This window comes from Pinus tabuliformis, chromosome 1_1 (genome assembly GCF_031772625.1).
Source record: "Pinus tabuliformis cultivar Carrire ecotype Pingquan chromosome 1_1, CPIR1, whole genome shotgun sequence".
Lineage (NCBI taxonomy): Eukaryota > Viridiplantae > Streptophyta > Pinopsida > Pinales > Pinaceae > Pinus > Pinus tabuliformis.
In genome coordinates, this window is record NC_142297.1 from 740,511,469 (window position 1) to 740,519,393 (window position 7,925).

The following is a 7,925-nucleotide window of genomic DNA, read 5'->3' on the forward strand; positions in this document are numbered from 1 at the left end:
TGAAGGAAGGATATAAACACATCATGCAATAGTAGAATTTGAAGGTGCAAGTGACTCTACTTGTTTATGACATCAACACTTGGGTCATATCAGCAAGAAAGGGTTGAAGGTATTGGTTGATCGCAAGTTACTTCCAAGTTTGAAATCTCTGAATTTTAGTTTTTGTGAGCATTACATTTATGGAAAACAATCTAGACAGAAATTTAAAACAGGAAAACATGTTAGTAAAGGCATCCTTGATTTCATCCATTCATATCTTTGGGGACCATCTCCTAAACTCTCTTTTGGAGAATCTTCATATTTTGTACCATTAATAGATGATTACTCTAGAAAGGTGTGGATCTATTTACTGAAAAGAAAAGTTGATGTATTTGATGGTTTTAAGCAGTATAGAGCTTTGGTTGAAAAGATCACTAGCAGGTCAAATAAATGTTTGAGAACTGAAAATGGAACCGAGTTTACTTCAAAGGAATTTGAAAATTATTGCAGGGAAGTTGGAATCGAAAGACATAAAACCATGGTTTATACTCCTTAGCAAAATGGTGTTGTTGAATGCATGAACAAGACTCTTTTAGAGAGAGAAAGGAGTATGCTCAGGAATACCAAGTTGTAACAGGAATTGTGGGTAAAGGAAGTTCTTACAATGTGTTATTTGGTAAATCGATCACCATCAACTGCAATTAACTGTAATATTTTGGAAGAGGTATGGACAAGTCAACCTTGTGATTATTCAAATCTTAAAGTTTTTGGTTGTGATGCCTATGCTCTTATTCCAAAGAATCAATGTTCTAAGTTAGATCCAAAATAAAAAAGACTAATATTTGTTGGATATGGTGATGGAGTTAAGGGATATAAATTGTGGGATCCTACTACCCATAAAATCATCATTAACAAAGATGTCATATTTGATGAATCGTCACTCATAAAATCAGATGTAGATGGTGAAATGAAATAGGAAAAAGTACCATAGATTCAACAAGTTCAATTGGAAACTCAATCATCTTCAAGGGAGGAGGATCATGAAGAAACTCCTACATAAGCAGATGAGGATACAAAAATTTCTCAAGAAACTGAGGAAATACCGCAACAAATTGTACAAAGGTCTACACAAATCAGATCTTTTCCTAAAAGGTATGATGATTTTGCTACTTATGTTTCTTTAATTGCTAATTATGGAGAACCTTGCTATTATCACAAAGCAATGGAAGTACCTGATAGCGATAAATGGAAAGTAGCAATGAAAGAGGAAATTGATTCCTTATAAAGAAATAAGACATGGGATTTGGTGGAACTTCCTAAGGGTAGCAAGGTTGTCGGTTGCAAGTGGGTTTACAAGTTGAAGAGAGGCGTTGATGATATGTTCAGAAGTACAAAGAAAGACAAGTTGAAAAAGGATATTGTCAAAAGGAAGGTATTGATTTTCATGAGATTTTTTCACCAATTGTTAAGCTTGTTTCAATTAGAGTTGTGTTAGCATTAGTTGCATTACTTGATTTAGGGTTAGAGAAACTAGATGTTTAAACAACATTCTTACATGGAGATTTGGATGAGGATATATATATGGAACAAACATAAGGGTTTGTTCAAAATCACAACAAGAGGTTTATTTGAAAACTCAAGAAGTCATTGTATGGCCTAAAGTAGTCTCCCATGCAATGGTACAAGAATTTTTATTCCTTCATGATGAGCTAAAATTTTACCAGAAGTGAGTATGATCATTGTGTTTACTTTCAAAAGTTGGAAAATGGCATATTCATTATTGTGGTGTTATATGTTGAGGATATGATTGTAACAAGCAAAATCATGGTTGAGGTCAATAGGTTAAAGGCTTAGTTGGCTAGGGCTTTTAAAATGAAGCATCTTGGAGCAGTAAAACAAATCTTGGGCACGGAGATACACAGAAATAGGAAAAATTGTAAGTTGTGGTTATCACAACAAAAGTATGTGGAGAAAATACTTTTGAGATTCGGTATGAATAATGGGAAACATGTTCAAATCCCTTTAGCTTCCCATTTCAAGCTTTCTTCAGTTTTGTGTCTTAGTAATGATGAAGAAAAGGAGCATATTACTTGTACCATAAGCTAATGCAGTAGGATGCCTAATGTATGTGTTGGTTAGTACAAGCCCAAATATTTCACATGTAATTGGTGTCGTTAGTAGATACATGGAAAATCTAGGTAAAGAGCATTGGGAAACAGTGAAATGATTTCTTTAGCATCTTAAAGGCACAAGTAATTACTGTATCACCTATAATGGTAGTAGTGATTCAACCTATTTTTATGTTGATTCAGATTTTGGAGGTGACTTAGACAAGAGGAGATCCGCTTCTGGACACGTTCTTACTCTTGCAGTTGGAGCTGTTAGTTAGATTTCAAAGCTTCAAAATGTAGTTGATTTATCCACTACTAAGGCATAATACATAGTCGTATCACATGCTTTCAAAGAGGAAATTTGGTTAAAAGTTTTTCTAGGTGAGTTTGGAAGGATGCAGGACAAGGTGAAAGTTTTTTGTGATAGTCAAAGTGTTATTCATTTGGCAAGGAATCCAATTTATCATAGTAAGAAAAAACATATACATGTTAAATACCATTTTGTAAGACATGTTATTGATGAAAGTGGAGTGGTGGCTGTAGAAAAATTCCATACAAAGAAAAATTGTGCAGACATGTTCACAAAACCAATCTTGTGAGAGAAGCTAAAATGGTGCCTAGCTTCTCTTTGCTTGCAAGGAAGGTGATGAATAATTTGGGCATGATATATCAAGTAAATTGTCGTCAAGGTGGAGATTGTTAGAAGTTGTCAACTATTTCCATATTTCTTGGGATAATAGCTAAGATTGGTTCCTTTGGTTTGGTTTGTTTTTAATAATCTAAGTTTTTTGGAAAAAACATATAAAAGGATTTTTTTTGTTTTATGTAAAAAATTTATTATGTAACTGCTTTAAACAATGTGGACAAATTTAGAAAAAAACTGACAGGTTTATATTTATCCATGTAAGCCTATAGAGGCAATATGAAAACATAAAACAAATGGAGAGTGGGTTGAATGGTTGGATAATGTATGTTTGTGAGTTGGTTGTTGTAAATCTCTCTTGAATAATAAGAATATCAATTATCATTGCCCCATGGATGTTTCCCTCACAAGGAGGGTTTTACCACTTAAAATGTCGTGTCAGCCTTTGCGTTTGATTATTCTGCTATCTTCTTTATTTTCCATTACTTTTTGCAATTTCAATTTATTTGCAAGTTATGCTTTTCCTGCTCAACTCAACAAATTTTATGATTACTATGCTCACTTTGTGCTTTATAAAATACATGGTTAAGAAGTTAAGACAGATCTATGCAACATGAGATTATCGTCTATCCATCTACACTTATTGTTGCAGGTTCAAGAGGAAGCATCCCACCAGAGTTTCTAGACTTCGGTTTGTCATTGAAATTAGGATCTATTATAATTAGAGTAAACGTGCCTGAGAGATGATTTCCTGCAACATCATATTTGGTAGCAATCAAGGTAATCAACATATTTGGTAGCAATAGGAGATGAAATGGCTCGGGATGTGATGTTGAAGTCATACCATGGGAGATGGGGCAGAGGATGTCTAGATGTGCTTGATTAAATGGAGCATTTTTCAGGCAACCCATGGAAACATGATTTAGTCTAGACGAAACCATGATTAGCAGCCGATATTGTTGGTGCCAGATGAAATTCAAAAGGAAAATGGTAGGCAATTGGATTCAATTCAATTCATTGAAGATATGTGAAGATATTATTTAGGTATGACAAGCGGTAACAATCAACTGTTAAGTGTGGAGCGTGGCGGTAGGAAACATGTTTAGGTTGTGTAACACTCTCACACAACCCTTGAATGGTACAGTGGTAGTTTGAAATGAATAAGCTTTGAAGAGAATATACCAAAGAATTTCGTACTTTTGTGGAAAATAATGTAATTTTATAACAAATTATCCAACCAAACATACTACAAAAAAATGGAGTTAATCCAAAAATAAAAAGCCTTAAAACATAAAAATGCAAAAGATTAAAATAGTGGATAGTATGTGTATAATTGGCAGTGGTGTATGTAAGAGAATTTAAAAATACACATGTTAAAGCAATAGAGGCAAATATTAATTACTATTGGAGTAAATAAATGATTTGTTTATTGTATTTTCATGTTTTCTATTATTATTTTATTTAATAAACAATTAACTAATCATATAAAACTTAATATTTATTAATAAAATAATATTTTTTATATATAGTTAATCTTTATTAATAAAATAAGGTAGCCCCAAGGGTTAGCTCAGTTGGTCAAAATCAGTGCCTCGCTATCCGGAGGTCACAAAGTCCAATCTCCCGGAAGCCCTTGGGGTCAGGCCTTGCTAGTGGGTCGCGGGGCTAGATTCCCTTCGGGGTCGATCAGCGCAAATTTTTCCGTGGATGTAGCGCCACCCGTTGACCAGGGTGTTCATTAATCACAGCCAAAAACTAAAAAAAAAATGCGTAGTCTAATTTATAGATGAAATGATTTTTTTTCACAATTAATTTTAACAAAAAATTGTCAAAGATACTAAAAAAATTGAGTTTAAGTTGTTTAACTTGTAAAATGCGAGTGTCCCAGAGAGTTTATCAAAGTGGCGAATCCATTTATGCATTCAAAGATTTATTTTAAACAAAAAAATTATATTATTTCTTAAAATTATTTTACAAAATAAAGATAAAAAAATCTATTTCATCTCTAAATTAAACTACACCATAAAATAATACCGCTTCATTAAAAAAATGTTGAGACCTTTGGTCAGTGTCTTCACCACTAAACATGAATCTCTCTACATATGAGGGATGGAGTATTAAATTCCAAACATTGTCCATGGTGTTTCCTGGGGTGGTCCCTCTTCACGTGTTGGTCGGTTTGAAAAGAAGGAAGGAAAATGAAACTGCAGGAACACATGAAATGCATAATGTTGACTTTTTCAATTTAAGAAAATAACTTTTCGTAAATCAAACAAGATTTTCATCATTGGTTTGAATTGTGTCACCTCATAAATAAGCTTTATGACAAAAATTTGAAATTGGCCAAATGCTTAACATGTTAATTTGGATTCTTACTTCACATCATTCACCACACTAAAGTTTAAACCAATAAATAAAAGACCTGTTGTACCATAGAATATCGTCTCATATCACTGCTAAATGTCCTCTAGTGCACCCTCCCATATGGACAGAACTAATGGCTTGGGACCTCCTGTTTACTTGTTCGATGGAGAATTAATTTTATTATAAATAATTGATGATCAAAGCTAATCCATGAATTTGTCAGTCAAATGAAGCTGTATTATTGGCAGTGGTCAATATCATTCCATTATACCTTAAAATATCATATGTGGACTGTATTATTGGCTTTGGACATCCTTTTACTTGGTCGATGGAAAATTGACTTTGATATAAATTTTAATTCATGAATATGTTGCCAGTAGTTTAAAGAATAAAAACAATTTGGGGTCATTCGTGAAAAAATTATAATTTGAGGCATAGTTACCAAATTTAGCAGTATTGCCGAAAAAAATTTAGAAAAATCTACAGTTCGCGAATTAATACGTAGATTCCAAGTTCGGTACGGCCCATGGAATACAAGGTTCATGGACTAATATAGGAAGACAAGTTCGGTACGATGCACGAGATACAAGGTTCAGGGACTTATATAGGAAGACCAACGCGGATTTCTAATCACAATTATAAATCTCGTAGTCTAATCAGATTGCTTTTTCGTTTTGAAAATTATGGAAATTTTGGTTATATTTTGATAAAATCTGGTAGAGATTTTTGTAAATCCAAGTTACAGCTTTCAAATTTCAAGATTTGGAGTGCCTAAGAGGTTTTTGATGGTGTTAAATCCATTTCCACTATCAAAAACATGATTCAAACACTACTACTGCAAGATTTTTTGAAATTTTTTGCTCGAATTCTGGCCACTTTTGGTTGTCCAAGCAATTCCTCTACATTGGTAGACGACTCCATTATAAATTCTAACATTTCTACTCACAATTATAAATTCTACCGTCACATTATGCAATAAAACTTAGTACATGAAATTTCTCTGCGAGTTTTTAATGAGACATGAACTTTTTAAGTGGGTTTCCCAAAGTAGGGATAATTTTTCTTTTTATTTATAGAATGTCATTTAGGATTTAGAGGCAGAATTTGGATTACAGTTAATATTTCTTTAATTTTTTTTCGGAGAGTGGTATAGCTCTATGTAATTTTGGATTTCTCTTCTTTTAGTTATACTAGCTTAAATTATGAGGGATATGCTTATACATCTCTAACTATTAAGACAAAATCTACCAAAAAAAATGGCAACTTTAAGTCAAATGTCACTTTTGAGAGAGAAAATCCCCTGTAGTGAGAGGTTTTATGAGCTTGTATCCTGAATATGTATCCTGTAGTAAGAGACTTAAAACGTAAAAGGCACTGTAAATATGGAACTGTATATGATGTTTGTTATTTATGGTAGCAATGAGAAATAAATAATTGAAATGATAAAAAACATGTGGCTGGATAAATATTCACCTCACTCATTCATTTTTATTCAGGGAGGGCCTCGAATGTATTGACATATGACCTCACCCATTAGCATTTATTCACATATGGCCTCCAAGGTTTTTCTTTCACAATCTGAACCAATTCTTATGCACTTACCGATATTTCCAATAGATCCAATCCAAGGTTGAAAAAGAAGGTCCATTCATGCTTTCACACTTATCTTGTCAAAATTGTAGACTATGCAACCCTATTATGTGTTGAACAATCTAATTATTTAGATCATTGATTATACAAGAAAGCCTGATACTCATAAACTCATAATACAACCCTATTCTCACTTGGACAATCCAATTGTTCAGAATATTTTGAACAATGTCTATAAAAAAAATACAGTAAAATGCAAAAGATTTGACCATTTCATAGGGGCAGTGGGCGAGAATAGGTAAGTAGAAAAATATTGCCATCCTGATCTCTGTGGGCTTGGCTTGCCAAGATCTTTCTACTGTAACTACCTCATTTTGTTTTAGAATTTAGAAGAAAGAGGTTAGTTGTAAAGAATTGTGGTTGGGCTTATAATTAAGTTTATAATACAACATATATTAAGTTGATGCCTACCACATATATCAACCACATTTATTAACATGGATGTGCTAGTAATATCCAAGAACAAAATTTCTTGCACTAAAATCGATGGGTCTTCAGTCCACAATTTTAATTTGAAGGATTTTCTTCATGAAATAATGCAATAATTGATTTTAATTTGAAGGATTTTCTCATGCAATAATGCAACAATTGATTTTAATTTGAATGATTTTCTTCATGCAATAATGCAACAATTGATATTACTAAATTGTTCACATTGAAGTGTGACCATGACTTACAGAGAAACCAACTCCCAAACTTTACAATTCATAACAAAGTGGCCCTAGGATCTGTATTTAGTACCATACATTGAACACATATTGAAATATACACAAACAATTCATAATATGAAATTCCATTTCATTCAATTATTTTACACATACACACACTAATACTTTCGCTCCTTTATTGGCCCGATATAACAATAATTGGTCGTTATTTTTTCCTTTAGGCTTACAATAATGAATAACGTTTGTTTTATAACAAAGCAACTTTTTATGAAACCCTAAAATCACTCCATTTTTTTGTAAATCTTCCATAACTTATCCCCTAAATCTCTCATGCCTAAAAAGCCTTATCTATTTTGTTTTATCTCCATCCATAGTTCTTAAAGAAATTAAAATCATTTACAATAAGGAAACACAATTTCTTTTCCATGTTGAAACCCAGATTGGAGCTTTGTCTCCAAAAAGCTTGATAACTTGGAGGCTCTAATTCTCCTGCATCATTTTTGCTTCCAA